An 18,568-nucleotide genomic window follows, 5' to 3' on the forward strand; every position below is an offset into this window, starting at 1 on the left:
AATCCGTAGAAAAATCCATTAACGGTTTTAATAGTGCCGAAACTATGTACACTAAAACCGTTGGATAGCACTTTAACTCTTAGACTGCCAAGATATAATACTGGAGTGTTGCACATACGCCTTACATTCTTTAATATTTGTTTATATTTAAATTTGTTACGAGAACGCTTATGGCTTCCTAGACCAACAAAAAAGAAACCAAGTACAACATCCCCGAATTACTCATTCTAAAGGGAAACCCTCGTTGGCAAATTTATACAATTTTAAATCTACCGTTATGTTATAGACGCCAAAGAGTGAAATATGTATTAGACTAAAACAAAGAATCTGGTGCCTCCCTAAATCATCAGCATTGGTCAAAGCATTGAAGGCTGGAAGGGGCGTTGAACTTCCATCTATTCCTGATCGTATGTTAGTCAGAACGTTTTAATATTTATTCACTTTAAATAACTTCGCCACATTACTTACAACTTCACATAACGATTTATCGAATTCACATTAAGCGGAGCTACACTGAATTGACCAAGATGACCCTTAGAAGCCCGAGCAAAACAGCTGTTCTCCGTTATTATAAATCTCCGCATCATAATGTTAATAATAAAACATCAAATAAAATAGTTACTTTGGTTTGGGCTTTGGCCGCGCAGCCCAAAATTTATCAATATATTCATATTTTATTTAATAAAGCATCGGATGCTTAGCAATTTTAATGTTTTGTAAATACATGATAATAATAAATTAGGTTGTTTTGCTGAGACTACTAACTACTCCCCTTCCACCCTCATATTAGGAATAGAATATTATTTAACCGTTCTATTGCCGTGCGGTACTTTTGTGTCTCTACGCGCACGCAACGCTATTGTCATGAGTCACTTTTGTACCATTCACCAAAAAATCTATTTAGGTACAAAGTGACATATTTAAAAAATGTTTAAAATTATAACCACTTGAATATATATTTTAAGATCAGCTAAAAATAATGTTTTTTATTTTAAAGCATTTTTTCATTAAAATTGATGATAAATTGGGGGCAATTTTTGAAGAAAATTATAAACTACGTTAGGCCATATAGCTAATAAGTGATTATTTTATGTATATTATATATTTTAATTCCTAGATTTTCCTAATCTCATGGATGGATAATTAATAAAATAATTGAGCTACATTTATTGTTTAAGATTCAGCGCATAAAAACAAATACACGCATAATTGACATAATTTACGCTGATAAAAGGTTACAAATTCTAATGATAAATAAAACAGTATTGATTTAAGAAAAAAATCAAATAAAACGTATATGAGAAAATAATCTAGAAAAGCATACGGCAATTACATAAAATAATATAGTATATTATAATCCCTGTGTACTTACACATACCGGCACGTCTCCTTAAGACGATGGACCGATCACATAGAAAAACTAAGAGCACGCGTTTTTATGCACTGTTTATTGAAAATAAATTAATAGGATTATTTTTCTATGCTTATACAAATATGTCCCTTAGAACACATTTCGAAACACTTCTTCTTTATTCGATTCAGAAATCACAGTTAGTGGAACACTATATATTTCGTCAATATTACGCCTATATAGTCAAAACATGTATATATTTTTTCATATTTAGAACGATTTTATAAGAGACAAAATATTAGCTATTATTAGTATAATTTATATGCAATGTATTGAATTTATTTAATCAATTAAATTTATTATTATTATTTATTAATATGTGTAGTAATTTTTTTTTTTGATTGGTCACAAACATAAGTCGGCTTATGCAAGTAACAAGATTACAAGCGCCTAGCGACAGCGTTGCTAAATCTCTGCTGTTTATACAATAGTCGTTACGTATTATACAAGTTCATGTGCCGATTGCAAATTTGGGCGGATAAGGACTACGATTATTTTGTCACAAAATCGAAAACATACATTTTAACTGTGCATAAATAAATAAATATACTGCTGATAAAATACGATAGAATTTGCACACAAAAATAATCTGCATCATATTGGCCAGATGGCTAAAAATAACTCTAGAAGTATATATGAGAGAGAACACTGCAAAATTATTGTACATTCACTTCCACAAAATACTTTAAACCGAAATACTTTTTAGATCAGGAAGTTAAGTCCAGATGGTCCTCCGGCGATCGGTAATCTGAGGGTAGAATAACAATAGTATTATGCGCAGGATAGAATGCATTTCTAACGCGCATATTGTTGTGTGAATATATTGATTTTGTTTTTCATTTGTTAAAATGGTTGTAGAGTGACACCTAAATTATAATAAATTGTGCAGGTGACTTGTTACGCCACAAAACAAATATATAATACGAAACAGTAAAAGAAATATAAAACATAAACTTTGAAAGCGGATAAAATATTTTTAATATCAACTAAAATTGGCTTTGTGTAATTGATATTTGACCTCTCAATAAAAAGTTAAGACACTGTTAAAATTATGTTAACGCAATTTTTCATGAAAAAACGATTGAATAATAGCTGTTTTCTGAATAAATATTTATAAAACGAATAAATAAATATACATAGGTTATACTATTATTGTTACAGTATGAATTTAATTTTACAGAAGAATGATGATAAATTATTCGGTATATTTTTTGTACTGTATATATAAGAGAAGAACTACTACGTAGTATAAAAATGTTTTCCATAAAATAAAAAATGTATTTATAGTAAGTTTAACGATTTCAAGTCAAAAACTAAAATCCAGATGCAGTTTCAGTTTATTGAAAGCGTCGAAATTTATGACGGTTTATTGATTCAATATCGTTTATGACGCAAACCTATAAATAACCATACACATTAGGGGGAACAGACGCTGTCAAAAATTGACAGAGACGTTTATCCTACACTTTTTTAGAATATAATAATATTTATATTGGTCGGGAAGCGAACGCTGCCAATTTGTCGGCCAGACACGTTCTCGGCTGTAAAATTTATTCGACGCAGATCTGAAGGATTTATAGATGACCAAGAAGGACAGAAAACAATTTTGATTATTCACAACAACGATTGGATAGTTGAGAAGTCGTTGGAGAATTTCTCTATTGTCACGATGCTACATATGTCGCATAATCGATTATGACGTCAAAATAAAATATCACGTTAACGGTATTACAATAAGCTTTGACAACGGTATTACAATAAGTTCGTTCACTTCATTGAATCAGAAGAACGGTTTTCTGTCTGATGTTTGATTATATAAATACTAGTGCAACCCACAATTTTTATACGTATTATATGAAAATAAAAAATAGGGGTAAAACCTGATCAAGTTGGGTTTTAAAAAACATGACCAAAACCTCATTTAAAAATTCAGTTTTTTTTTTTAAATTGTAAACGATGGTCACTCCAATTATTCGTTGACACTTTAGAAGCAAAATCTGAAATAGAAACTTCACAGCATTTCACTATTAATATTTTATTCCGTTCAGTTGCAAAGATTTACACCCAGAGTTGGCAGCTCTCCTATCTTAATTGAATAAAAATAGCAGATTATCCAAACAAATCAGAAAACCAACTAATTTATTATTCTGCGAAAGATAAATCTAATGTTCTTCAACTTTGTTTATCCAGACTTTTCGATCAATCGCGATTTATTACACCACTTTATTTTCAGCGGAAACTCTTCCATCAGCAGCTTCTTTTCGTGCCCGTATTTATATAAATTCTCAGTTGAGTCTCACCATTTCACGGCTCATATCTTATTATAGAATATTTTTGGCATTATTGTGAAAATCGTAAATCACAGGCGTTGAAAAATTTCATATTTCCATAATTTATGCCATAAAAAAGTTTCAGCTGTTATCGTATATCATGCGGAATGCCACAATGACGCAGATATTTTTCAACCACATCATTGTCATAACTCTTCGGAGTTAATTTTAACTAGGCATTAATCTTTTTCTTCTAAAGTTGTCTTCCTCGAAGATAGAGACGGCTCACAAATAAAATTTAGAAAGCAATACAAATCAGAAAAAGTATAGGAAACATTTTTACTAGGAGTCGGCGAATTACGGCCTATTTTAATTCAGCTCGGAATAGATTTAACATAAAATGGAATAGCCAACCGCCAAGTTAAGGAGTTGGGAGATATGACCATAAGTGGTGCTCCTATTGCTTCGCATTCAGTTCTTCATTACGCAGTATAATTCGACAATGTCTTCAGTGTAATGCCTGCATAACTATCTGGAAGTTGGCCAAGGTTGGCCAAGGACGGAGATTATAGTGGGTTACTTCACTAAAATCTCTCGGAAGTTGTCCGAGGTTACCGAGAACGGGAGGTAAAGTGGGAGTAATTCAGTCGACTTGGCCAGCTTCGAGCGCTTCCGAACATTGTCGGCAAAAGGACCGAAGTCGGAGCTGCTCTTTCGAGTGCGAGCGGTGAGATACTTCCCCTTTCGCTCTCTCGCGTGTGAGAGTGAGAGATAATGACATGGTGTTTCGCAAACTGAGATAGAACGAGTAACTCGGTTCAATTTCAGTATGCGCGTAGGCGTCCTATGCTTAACACGCATGTCGAGCGCTGCATCGTGGTCACGTGGTCAAGTTATAATACCATAATCGGGGAACTTCAGCAGACTCTTACTGACATCTTTGAATATTTTAGGGCAACAAAAGGGATTAATTATATTTTTGATAGTATATTCTTCTAACATATATCGTTATTATATTTTTTTTCATATAAAATTAAATAATTAAAAAATAATTAGTAGTACTTGTTAAAAAAAATCGTTTCAAATATCTTTATGTATTTTCCTAGATCGCTTTATATAAATGTCACACCACAACGAATTCTTATTTAGAATCGATGGCGACAAATTCTAGGATAGTCACAGATGTGATGTTCGTATTCTGATGTATCATTTTTATGCCTTATGGCATTTTGCAAAAGCCGACAAAGATTTTGCGTAAATTGAATATTTTGTTTTCACTGATATTGTATTGGTGAGTGCCTACACAAACTTTTATAATTATCAGTAGCTTAATTTTAATAATACGACAATTTAAAAATTGCGATTATTTGGCACATTTTTAAATCGCGCGCAAATATGCCAGTTGTACGTGACAGAAGCCGCCGTCCGGACGGCATACGAAATTTGTGACAGTGTGGTCGCTTACTCGAAGTCAAGACAACTTCCAGAGAGTGTATTGCAGGCATAACGCTTTTTGAGATATTTTGTTCTCATTTTATTACCTGTGGATATTTATTATGGCAGTCATAGCTTTTAAAAAAAATTTTGTTATCAAATTGGATGAAAAAGCATAACATTATGTCTATAATAAAATAATACAATACACGTTTTTATTGCCAGATTAAGAACTCGACACGATATTCACAACTTGCAGAAAAGTTAAAAGTTTAAAACATATTTTTTAGCGAAAATAAAATGAGGAAAATAAAGCTGTAACTAAAATATGTTCACGAGTAGCTCATTTATTAATAAATATAGTACATAATTGTTACTGATTTATTTTAATCTATCAGACTTTTGGTAAGAAGTGTTGAGCACATTGTGAGTAGCATCAATAGGCAATTTAATAGCAATGCAAATAACATCCAAAGATTTTCTTTGGCTTCACCCATTAAATCACTATCAACGCCATTTGTTTAAATCCAGGTTTTTTTCCGGGGCGCTTGTGAATATTTTTGCATTAATAAAATATTATATTTTCCGTAAAGATTTTTTCGATACTTCATTTAGAATATATATTCAATAACATATCTCGATCAGGATTTGAGTACTATAACTACAAGAGCCTTTGAGGAATATATTAACGCACTCACTCACGTCACTTAACAAGTTAGTCTTTTGGTTAAGTGTTCTTTATTCCATAATGCAATTTAATAAAATATTTAATTTCCGTAAAAGTTTTTTATTTCGAAAATATGTTTAAACAGATTAGAATTTGAAGACCAGAACCGCAAGTCACAAAGGAAGATAAAAAACGACACATTGTTAATATATATACAGCTTTCTTTCAAGGGATTTGTTTTAAAAAAGTATCACCCATAATTTAAGCAAAAATCTGTTTTTTCATACATACTATATAAAAGGGGTTTTTTCATACATACTATACAAACATGATTATTGGCAAATTCATTGAAAATGGCTTCTTTGAGAGTTGCTGAAAAACTTTTAAAAAAGTCTTTGGAGTGCAAAGGGTTAAAACTTTAATTTGTACTTTTGCGTTTGTATATATATTTTATGATGTATTTTATAATTAGTTATTAGTTTATATTTATTAGTAAATATAAAAATATAGTATTCCAAAACTTTTTTACTGATTTGCAGATTCACTTTACTAGTGCCTCAAGCTCAAAGCTTTGGTCGTAATTTTCGATGCATTAACATCCCAATTTAGACTGCTCTGTTTGTATTTATCCTAAAGATACACGCAGAACGAATTACCATCCAGCCATGGAGACGACCATCTTTCGACGCCTTGGCACCACTGAACACTAACTACTGCCATAAATTAATTATGAGCATCGATGACGTGTATCCAGATGTGTCAACCATCACAATCGGGCTGAGAGGCATTCCAGAAAAATCCAAATAATGCTGAAGAAGCATAATATTTTATCAAAAGCATAGACAATAGATAAACGTTTAGTTGTATTTGATCGCATAACAACTAAACTGAATTAATTAATCATAGAAGATCGCTGGTGTAAGTGTTGGTTAGAGTCTTGGTTGAGAAGTTTAGAATAATCGGTCGTTATACTAGCCAACACTCAAAAGCAAAAGCTAGGTTTCGGTTCATTAGTGTCTCCCGGTTTAATAGAGTCCCAAATTAATTCTGGCAGTGTATCAAAAATCAAAAACCACGACAGACAGCCAGACGACCGTGGATCCTTTTAGGACATTGGCGCAGGTGGTTCTTGCTAAGCGGACAATGAAGCGCGTATTCTTGTTACGAAAACAAACATTCCGCCAAAAGCGGCTCTTATTTGAAATTAAAATCTAAGCTTCCTTTTTCGAAAGAATAGACCATGGCGAGACAATGGGATGTCGCTGGGAAGGGAAAAAAACTGTAGCTGACCATAGGCGCGTGCGTGCCCCACATAATCAAACGGTTTGGGTTTTAAATGAATGGTTCTAAAGGTAGTAAGAACCATTCATACAAAACTTTAAAGTTTCAATGTTTGACCCTAGATAGTAGACATTTAACTCTGTTAATTTAATAGTAACACATTGTTTCATTTGATAATCTTATGTTAATTTGTGACCAACAAATTTGTAACAAAATTATATAAAACTACTCATTATTTGTAATCAGTATTAAGACATAATGAATACTTACATGTAAGTATTAACCATCAGAATATCAGTGACATATATATAATTAATTATAAATTTACCATCCATATGTTACTTTGTGTAGTTTTATACATAAGTCTGCTGCTGGGGTCCGAGCCCATCGCTTCTATTTAACTAATCTAGACCTTACGTACAACGCTATTTATACTTATTTAAGACATTAATAATATATTGTTTTCATATTTGTATCACATAATTGATTCCGTCAAACCGGACTACTTTGAATTGGTTACAACCTTCGTGTATGAATGTCTTCAAAGTCCAATATGTCCTTCTGGAATTTTAAACAGAATTTCGATCAACTTCACACCGCATTATTGGTATTCCTCAAAGTACTCCAGAGTGAACCCTTGGAGTTGCAAGTTCGCACACAAATTAGCACTCTGTCAAACGAGTGACCATCGCACGTGAATCTGATCCGAACTGAACATGGTACGAAAGTACGAAAGGAGAATTTTAATTAACAAAACTTGAAGAAAGATTGAAAAGATTACATCAATCAAGTTTTGCCCGATCGTCGAAAGACGAAAAAATCATAATTTAATTTTAGGTTAATTATTTTTACGACTGCGTTCGTAATTAATAGTTAGTAATCTGGTATCGTATTTTTGATTCACGTTATTGGTATGTGATAATGTGAAGATCATGAGAGAATTTCAAGGGAGTGTTCAATTGCTTGTACTATTATATACTATAGGTGAAGTTCGCCAAGTATAAATATATAATTCAGTGTTTGTTCTTTGAATCATAAAGAAGTGGAATATTTATTGGTGCTTGTATATCATATTTGTATTTTAATCAAATATCATCGCCATCAAAATAAATATTCATTCATATTACATGAATTAACAGAACCACGAATGAAACTCATAAATCAGAATAGCTTTTCCACAATCTGTGCATATGTGCCTATAAAAATACGCATGCGTCTAATTATATCACACGCTAAATGCGGCCCTGGTGGCATTAGCTAAAGCATCCAAAATCGACACAGTGAAAGCTGTCCATAAAATGTTCCGAAAATAACTTTCGTGCCGACAACGCTAAAACCTCGGCTTTCGCCATAAAACGTTCGCAACAATTAAGCCTAGGAAACAGAGCCGTAAATTTCTAGTGGTCTAATTTTGGATTTTGCCCGGGTCCCGACTCTTTGCACTCTGAGATATGGCAAAACGAAACGAAAATTTCACCTGTACGTTTTTAGAACAGTTGTATATCTACGTATACGTGTGTGGGAAAGATGGGAGAGGAGGTTTGTGGTCGAGGGAAGGGTAAATGAAGTATCAGGATTCCGGTCACGATTCGACCCAAATTTATGTTTCGCCGACGAATCATCCACTTTGTCAATGAATGACCTCTCAATGGCTGTTGTGTATTAATGGGGCTTAATCGAATCAAGTGAAACTCGACAGAGGCGCATTTAAATTGCGGTTTTATTTATTTTTTATCAACGAATACCAACGAATCAACTTCGTATCAGTTAAGAAAGCATTAGATTAGGACGTTGAGGAATCCGCCCCCTACTCCATTTAATTGTGTCTATGATTGCGTGCGTGTTGTAATTTTATCTTCTTAGTAAGTTTTACTCACTATTTTGTAATAAATAAATTAAAATATCTACAGTTACGATTAGGGTTCTCAATCAAATAATTATCGAATGAAATTTGATTAAATCTTGGAATGAAACAATTGGAATACTTGAGCAAAACGTTTTCGTTTTTTCTCTAAATATACCCGAGTGACTAGTGCCGCTCCAAAATCCATAGTCCTTTATGCACCTTAATTTGTTTCGAAATGCGAGACAATGAGACGCTTCTTCTCAACAAAAAAAATGCTTTTACGCATTCAAAGAACATTTGTGAATAAAATGTTTATCGGCGTACTCTACTATGACCGAAATTCGCAGAATTCGTTCATTGAACGAAACAAAAATGTTGGAAAGGCCCATCTTTTATTATCGTTTAACGCATATCACAAAAACGGGTGTATAGATTTTTGTTAAGTTCGTGTTTTTGTATTTGTTGTTTCAATAATTCGACTGTGGTTACTTTATTTCTAGTTATTAAATTTATATGCAAATCTGCATTAAACGCGCCGATGCAGATACAATAAATTCGATAAAATTATGTATTTAAAATGTTGCATAAATTTTGCTGAAATTATCGCAGCAGTACGTTATGCATATTTTATAAAATTCAAAAAGCTTAACGATTATGTATATAAATAATTCATGATTATTTAATGATTATTTTTCAATTTAATACTATTTTACAGGCAATTAATTGATTTTTTGCATCAATTGGTTAAATAAATTATATCAGTAAAAACCGAGAGAAAAATTGATCAAATATTCGAATGAAACTTGTAAAAAAGTATTAGAATGAAACAATTTGTATACTTAAGAAATAAACACATGTAATGAGAGACAATGGGACGCGCCTTCTCAACAAAAAATCATTTGTGAATAGGATGTTTGTCAGGTGTGTACACTATGACCGAAATTCGCAGAATTCGTTCGTTGAACACAGAAAAATGTTAGAATGGCTCACATTTTATAGGCAATTAATTGATTTTTTGTACTAATTGGTTAAATAAAATCAGTAAAAACCGAGAAAAATATTTGAATACATTATTAATTTTATTATAAATAATTAAGAATCCTAGTTGAGACGATATTTAAGTGAAATTTGCAAAACGTAATAGGTAAACCAGTACTTGTTTTAAAAAATGGTGCCGGAACGCACTTCTTTTCAAGATGTTTACTGAAGAAAATTATATTCAAATATTATAATAGCACATTTAAAAAGCCATGGGTAAAAATATCTATTTAAAATTAAGTCCAAAAAGGATCCAATTTAATCAATTTTGTCTGGTATTTCACGCCTCAAATCATTCATAACAGATGTACGGTATTTTATCTTATACAAATCGGAGGTGTGAATCGTAGACTTCTTAGGAACTCATCGCTATATTTATAGGATGTTTACAAAAAATTTAATTACGTTCAGAAGCAAAAAAGATCAAATGAAACCGTTCCAACACCGGATACGTTTGATTGCAGCATCAAATCTGAAAGATATCACAAAATTTATAGATTCTGTTCTAATTACGATCATCAAAAAATACGATGTCCGGTCTAGTCTATTTTCTATGCGAGGCCAGCTTCCTGCCCCGAGAAGTGGCCTGTATTTGATTTCAAAGCTGATCTTCAGTAGGCGGTTAGCTACTTAATAAAAAAATATTGTATAATAAATAGAACAGTGGTTCATAAACTGTATAAAACTCCTTAACATCACACTGAAATACAGATACTAATTCAATAAAATATATTCAGTAGTATGTTTTGTGTAACTTTTAATTGAAAATATCAGATAGCTGTCAATAATTACGCGTGTTCAAAGTGTCAAATCCAGAGATGTCGTTCCATCTTTTTCTAGGAGAGAAGGGGAGGGGTGATGAGAAGTTAATGAAACATATCAAATGTTCGAATAATAAAAATCTTTTAAAAAAAAATTAAATGTTCGGAAACTGAAGTTAGATTAGCTTTTATATATGATATCTTTCAGCATGAATTATGTATCGCAAAAATCTATTGAATATTTACTTTATATTAAAATATTCTGCCTAATTAATCTCGCGACGTTATAGACCAGTGGTTCCCAAACTGGGGGCCGCCACAGAAAATTTCATTTTTTTTAGCATTTCTGAGATTAAACTAGATTTGTTATGTAAAAACATGCAACTGCAACCATCTCATTAAATTATTTTAGTAAGCTTACTATGTGTGTGGTTTTTTAAATTTGTTCGGAAAACAATTCGGAATTTAACCTTTTGAGTAGTATCGCCGTACATGTACGGCGATCGAACTTATACATTCATAGTTATACACTTATATAGTCCATCCAAGATATTGCGTTGGAAATAAGGGTGCGTGTACGCATGCGTGCATACATACACAGTTTTCCGCGAATTTGTTTACACCGATAGAAGAACGTTACTAATACTAAATCAGGGCTGGTTTAAAGGTAGGGTGACCATACGTTGGAAATTTAATTAAAAATTATAATGTGTTTTATTTTTATTATAAATTATTGCCATGTTGTGGTATTTTGTAGTCAATAAAACAATTCTTGTAATATTCTATTATTATTTAAAAAAATATTATATTGAACAGATATTCAACCTGGAGAGTGATACCAAAACTGCTCTCATGTTTTTGAGTTAAATATGTATTAAGTAATCAAAATAAGTAAGAAAGTGATATTTTACACTTTCCTCGACAATTTAAATTAAAAAATTAAAAATTAATTGCACTTGTAATTTCACATGGTCACCCTATTATATTTTCTCACCAATACTGTGACGATGAGCGTTCATATCTTGGACGGACTGTACATATAACTGAAGAAATAATAATGAATGAATAAGAAAAAATGTTTTTTTTTAATTTGATTGAATTAAATCTAAATAGTTTTTATAATAAAAATATTTTTTAAAATAAAAATATATTAGGAGCATCTGAATTGATATAAAAATAATTACACAAAAGCCGAATAATATATAAAAAAATATGTAAAATAAATAAACGAAATTTAATAACAGAAAAGTTAAAATAAATTATAAGCATAATAATACAAAAAAGTAGTAAAATAAATCACTGATTTTTTAAATTCTACTATAAATGCAATATAAAATAATGATAATAAATAATAACAGAAATAAAAATTGAAAAATACGTAAAATTAATTCACTTTCAGGTGTATACTAACATATTACCAAATATAAATTAGCTTAATGTTCTCAAAATATATATTGTCTTAATATTAAATTGGATTAAAAACAGTAATTTAATTTATTTAAAGAAAATATGTACCACCTTAATGTAAAAACAAAGCTTTTTAAATTGAGAAACATGGATAACAAATCAAACGTCGTTTTGAGCTTTTGGCACGGACTAGTCAAAAAATTGTTTCCAAAATCCATCGATGGATTAATGGATTTTACGATGAATTTTAGTAATTAAACAATTCCAGGTAAAATGGTTAGGGATTACTAAATCATTTTACCGTAATATATTAATAGAAGTATCTCTGAGTAACTAATGCAATAAAATACTGAAAATTTTATCATCAAGTCATTTGAAATGGCATCAAAAAATATATTGGGCATGACATATATGCAATTGGACTTTTAAAGGTTAAGCATTATGAAAAATATGTACTGGAATTAAACAGTCAATGTTAAAGTTAATACAAAATTCAGCAAATATGTTAAAATTAGACGCAGTGTAAGACAAGGATGTATCTTATCATCTTTGCTATTTAACTTGTATTTTGAATTAATATTTCAAGAAGCTCTAAAAGAGTGATCCGAAGATACTGATGAATCGTAAAACTATAAATAACATTAGATTTGCGGATGATACAGTAATACTTGTTAAATCTAAAACTGATAAAAAGGGGAATGAACCAAGTAACAAGCATTGTTTGAAGATATACATACATTCGTAAAACTAAATTATTAAATGCAACAAAAATATCACTTCCTACACCAAACATAAAAACAATTACTTTGGTACAAGGGTGGATGAGAAATGGGACTCAAGAATTAAGAGCTCGAATAGAAGCTGTCTAAAGAACTATGAATATATGTTTTTAATTATAAGCATAACTTAATCTGTATTGAAAAAAATGTTGCTGAACATCCTTTTAAATTATAGGTTTGACTTTTCTTTGGGACCCTGATGAGTGAGTTTCTCAAATATAAATCATATAACTTGGTTTTGGGAACCGCTCGTGAGTAAAGTATATATAACGGTTGTGTATGCAAAAAAAAAAAAACAGAAAAAAGTGAAAGCTTTCGCAAGGAAACTGGAATTGGCAAGCAGAATAATTTTAATGATCTCATTTTTCCAGAAAGCAAGGTGACCCGCGATCGTTTGGGGATCGCATTGGCATGGGTTCAAAAGTAGAACGCAAGCAAAAATTTGGAAGCACAGTTATCGACAGGCAAATGTAAGTTTTGAACGTCTGTACATGTTGGTTTAAAGTCGAATACCATGAAATCGTTCCTTGACATTCCTCAACTGTTTCCAAGAAAGCCGCTCCTGCTTTTGAACTCTCAGTTATCTTTCTGGAGGAATTGCAAATTACTGTTGCGCCAGCGTCTTTCATGTAATCGGAAGATCTCCTTCCTGAGAAATTGAAGCTCGGCTTAAAGTTGACTGAACCACTGACGAACAGATTGAATCAACATTTTTAAGAAAAACATTATTTTTGAGTCTTACCCTTCAAATTTATTTATATATTGTACAAGTTTACCCTATACAACTCATTCATTTATGGAATAAAATTAAAATACGGGTATAATTTATATGGCTTTCTTTCGTTCGTATTGAAACCTCTATACTACGTTATTTATAAATAAATATTCCTTGAAATAGATTGGTAACAAATTATGATTTAATTAATAAATATACATATATAACGTAGTCGTAACCAACGGAATAGTGTCTCTGATTTGGCGGAAACCGAAGACGAAACTGAATAGGTTAATTTGGTCTAGAATTCTAGATACAAAATATTTGATGCAATAAGATTTTAGAATGTGCTAAATAAATTATTATTTTAGACTATCTAGCATTTTTATCGAACCACTGTGATGCTTGCACTACACTCTCTGGAAGTTGTCCGAACCGAAGTACAACTGAAGTCGGCCGAGGTCGCCGACTTCCTAGTAGCGGCCACACTGCCACAAATTTCATATGCCGTCCGGACGGCGGCTGCTGTCACGTACAACTGGCATATTTGCGTGCGATCAAAAAGTGTGCCAAATAATCGCAATTTTTAAATTGTCATATTATTAAAACTACGCTACTGCTAATTATAAAAGTTTGTGTGGGCACTCACCAATACAATATCAGTGAAAACTTTTCGGTCGTAAATATTCAATTTACGCAAAATATTTGTCGGCTTTTGCAAAATGACATAAAATGATACTTCAAAATACTATACATTACTGCCTCCATGTTTTCATTATGAGAACGCTGGAATACGTTTCATTGTCAACTCGCAGAAGTGTTTATGTAATTAAATTTAGAAATTACTCAAAGGCATTCAGTGTTAAAATGTGGGCCCCAAACGGCGATCATAGTTATCGGTCACGTCCTCTGTTCTTGCCTGTAAAGGCTAGGACTAAAGGATTTGGCAATGGCCGTTCGTCTGCTCAATACGGTACATAGAAATTTCTAATTTTATTAAATAAATAAATAAATATTTTTATGGTGGAGATATTTGCACATCGATATTTCTGGATGTTATCGCAGATTATCGATATACATACCTCGATTCACACGTGGGCCGCAAGCCCCGAGCAGTTAACCAGTTGTGGCGTTGCGGCCGTAAATTTCAGCCGAGATTAATTAAATTCCCAGAGCCGAAAATAAATGCGGAACTCGCCGCCCAGCGGCAAATTGATGAATATTTCCTGCTTTCCGACCGAAATACACATACCTAATATTTTCGAAAAAAGGAAGACCAGAAGGGAACCGGCCAAGAGAGCGGCCAGACTCCCAACGGAAGTTGTTATTAAGTGTCAGGTTTATATTTGAACGTTTCAGAGTGCACTTGCCGTTTTCACTTTTCCGTTTCGATTAGTTTTCATAGCGTGTGCGGTTCTACTTCTGAAGACTGTTTGTAAACAAAGGCCAGAGACGATACGTTCTAACGGGAGAATTGAATTTAACCCTTGGAATCACGATCTTTTGGTAAAGTTTCGATATGCAGATGACACGACTCTCAGTTATAGTAGCCTCAAAAACACTACTTGATGGAATTTGAGTGTTAAACCTTTAATTGGAGAAATTTAATAGATGAAAATTCACGTCAATATTAAAAAATGAATCGGTTTAATTTTATTGAAAGACAGGTCTTTATATAATATTTTTTGCTTAACCCTTTAAACACCAATGTCTAATTAGTGGGTGGCCTGTTATTTATCTTCACGCGTCAGTATCTCTTTCTTAAAAAAAATATAAAATATTTGGTTTACTGATAAATTATGCTACTACAATAATCTTTACTTTAATAAATACTTTTGTGAATAAGCAAATAATGTTCTAAACAATTAATTTGTTTTAGGAAAATTAAATTTAAAAAAATAAAAATCAGCATTTTTAGGTATAAAAATCCCAGCTATCTTTTTTTTATAGTATATAATTGAGATTCTCTGTTTATAGAAAGATATCATTGAAAAATTAAACCCCTTTCTAGGGATATAAATAAACAGGTCAGGTGACAATTGAAATGCGTAACGTCATGGAAAAGATAAATTGTCTTCTGGGTATAGAGTTATGAATGAGTTTAGAAAAATTTTGGCTAGTCCAAAAAAATACTTTTAACAAATACATTTTTTTGGTTAGTTATAAAACGAAATAAAAACAGAGATCTCAACCCTTAGACATTAAGAATAAGGTAAAGAAAAATCTCACGTGCTTCTACATATAATTTACTATATATAATAGTATCACATTTAATCTCAATTATGAAAGGCTCCCAACCCTTTGATGGCTAAACATCGATATATAGGCAGTAGAATAATAGGATCAGTGATTATCTATTCTATACATCTTATATACATATAGAGTACGCTCGGGATAAGGATTCCGGTTTGTTATTGTGTGCGTGAACTGTGTGGCTCAAAACAATTTCGCTCAGAATATTTTTATTTTTATTTTAAAAGAAAATATATGTTTATTTAACATACATACATCTGAGTTAAGTTGAAAATTTTAACGAACAATTAAAAATATATTATATAATCGAAGAAACCAGACATTGATGACATTAATTAAATATTTGCAAAACTCAAAATCTTTCACTAGTCAAAAAAAGAATGAAGTCTGTAGCTATTCTTCAACAGCAAAAAGATATAAAATGGGGAAAGAAATTATTCGCAGATTGTTTAATGGCTCGACGACTCTATTAAATCATTAGAATCCATTGAATAAATTAAAAAATTATCATTGGCGCAACGATAAGAATAATAACTTTTTTAAGCCTTACAGAGAATAGTGTAAAAAAACTAACAACGTACGGATTAATGGAAAAATAATTAAAATATTTTAATCCACGGGTAAGAGAACGAATAACTTACAGTGTATATTTGAAGCCTTGATATCAATTACCCAGATATGCCCTTAAAATTTAATTTATAAATAAAAAAAACAGTGGCACGAGTTTAGTGACCTACCCATGGGACAGTGGGTATATCTGGGTTAAACCAATGTCAACACAAAATTATTTAAAATAAATCACTAGAGAAGATCGAACTTCTGTGCCATACTGCACTTTAATGACGAATACCAGCGTTGACGAATCAGCGACTGTCCTTAAAAGAGAAAGCGAGACAACGAAGTACACGCTACATCGCTTCTCCGTCCCATATACATGTACACGCACACAATAACAAACTGGCATCCTTATCCCGAGCGTACTCTACACATATGTATATATATTTTGCCAACTGGTGTTATCGAGCGCTTGGAAAAATCTATAGAATAATTTCGAACATATGGATTATTTGTTGTTGAACTTTCAGAACTTTCTCTACTAGCAGCTGTTGTAAATATTTTTTCAACAATAAATACTAATGTAATACCATATCATTACTATAATTGCATAATGCGACACAACCGCAAACCGCAAATGTATTCGCTATTAAATGGCAACCAATATGTCCGATCTACACCAGTCGACTACCAATTTCGTGGCACGTATTGTGCAGTTTAGTAACAGTAGGTCGATTTAGACGTAAAATAGCATGCAGTGCATGTCTGCATGTTAACATGATTTAAAACAACTCTTTGTCGTGCCGAGACTGTGGTTTGGATGCAATTTGGCAAGTCGTGTTTTGTTTGGACAGCCAAGTCGATTTGGGTCAATGTTGAATTTGATGTAATTTTTTGGGTATTGGTAATAATTTTATGCGATTAAAGATATACAACTTTGATGTTTTCATTCAATATTGAATATGAGGATATATGGGAATCTAAGAACTGCTGTCGGAATTGAAAATGATAGCATGGAAATATTCATTATAACCACTGTTATCATTGAAGGTAATCATTAACAAGCCTACAACTAACATAATCATTTAGGAAAGAACGTGAAGATGGTCACGATTCTAATCAAAGATGATAAAAATATAACATATTTTAGTGGCAAAAACGTAACAATCGAACATCAACAAAGAAGAGAGTTAAAAATAAAATTAGTATCGATTCGTCTATGAATTGTCTAAATTCAGCACAAGCCATTGACGTTGTACATCGTGACGTCTTCGTTGCATTCTCTATTTATTCGCAACGAAAATAGTTCTTGTACCTCTCGGACGTCATTTCATTCTGAGGACGCACACGGCTAACGATTATTGTTTCCTTTGGATTCCATTCCGTGGATTCCAAAGCACAAGTGTTCAAGTGTTCGTGTCAGTAGAAGTGTCGGTACTAACAATTACAAAAGAGTTTTCTTTTTGTATAGATTTCCACTCTTATCCTTTGTCAAAGTACTTGCAACGGATACTTGTAATCTTTTTAATTTAGGCAGGTACTTTTTTTTATTTAATTTGTTAAAATGTTTTCTCACAATGGTGTCCCAATTTAACAAAGAAACTCTTTCGTTTATCACATCCTGGAAAAATGTTCCTTATATATAATTATAGCACAATATTTAGATTCTCACGCCTGTAAATTTGGCTAAAAGCTTCTCGACCGTTTTCATACCGATTTATTCTGCTATAAGGGAGTGTCTGTGAGAGTGCCTAAGAATTTAAATAAAATTCCCATGGCCTCCTTCATAAAGAATTTTATTTTCCATCCCTTCCAGTGGAATGACCAATTACAACATTGTGGTTGTTGACTAGTTTTTTTGAAACAAATTGATGTTGACCGCAAGAGCAGATTACAAACGGCACATTTTTATTCTCAAGACAAAAAATATTTAATCATAAATGATTTATGGAGAGTACTTTAATTTTTAAGGTGGTCTCCCACGGTGTTTCGTTTTAAATGAAAAGTCCCATTGTTTTCTTCAACGGTTAAAATGCTTTTATCGCGAGTAAAACTGGCTTTTTTTTAAATTATAATATGCGTAATTGTTTTTAAGATTATTAATCATTAAAATTATAAATAGAGGAACAGTTAAGTTGATGAACCCGATAC

General features: G+C 31.9%; 1 protein-coding gene across 1 annotated transcript in view; it reads right to left on the reverse strand.

Moving 5' to 3' along the window:
• wgn (Tumor necrosis factor receptor superfamily member wengen) overlaps window positions 1-18,568 on the reverse strand; it is a 45,265-nt gene that overhangs the window by 418 nt on the left and 26,279 nt on the right. The gene's annotated exons all lie outside the window — the stretch shown is intronic.

Source organism: Plectrocnemia conspersa, unplaced genomic scaffold (assembly GCF_051122295.1).
Source record: "Plectrocnemia conspersa isolate PC_06_02 unplaced genomic scaffold, ASM5112229v1 ptg000008l, whole genome shotgun sequence".
Taxonomy (NCBI): Eukaryota; Metazoa; Arthropoda; class Insecta; order Trichoptera; family Polycentropodidae; genus Plectrocnemia; species Plectrocnemia conspersa.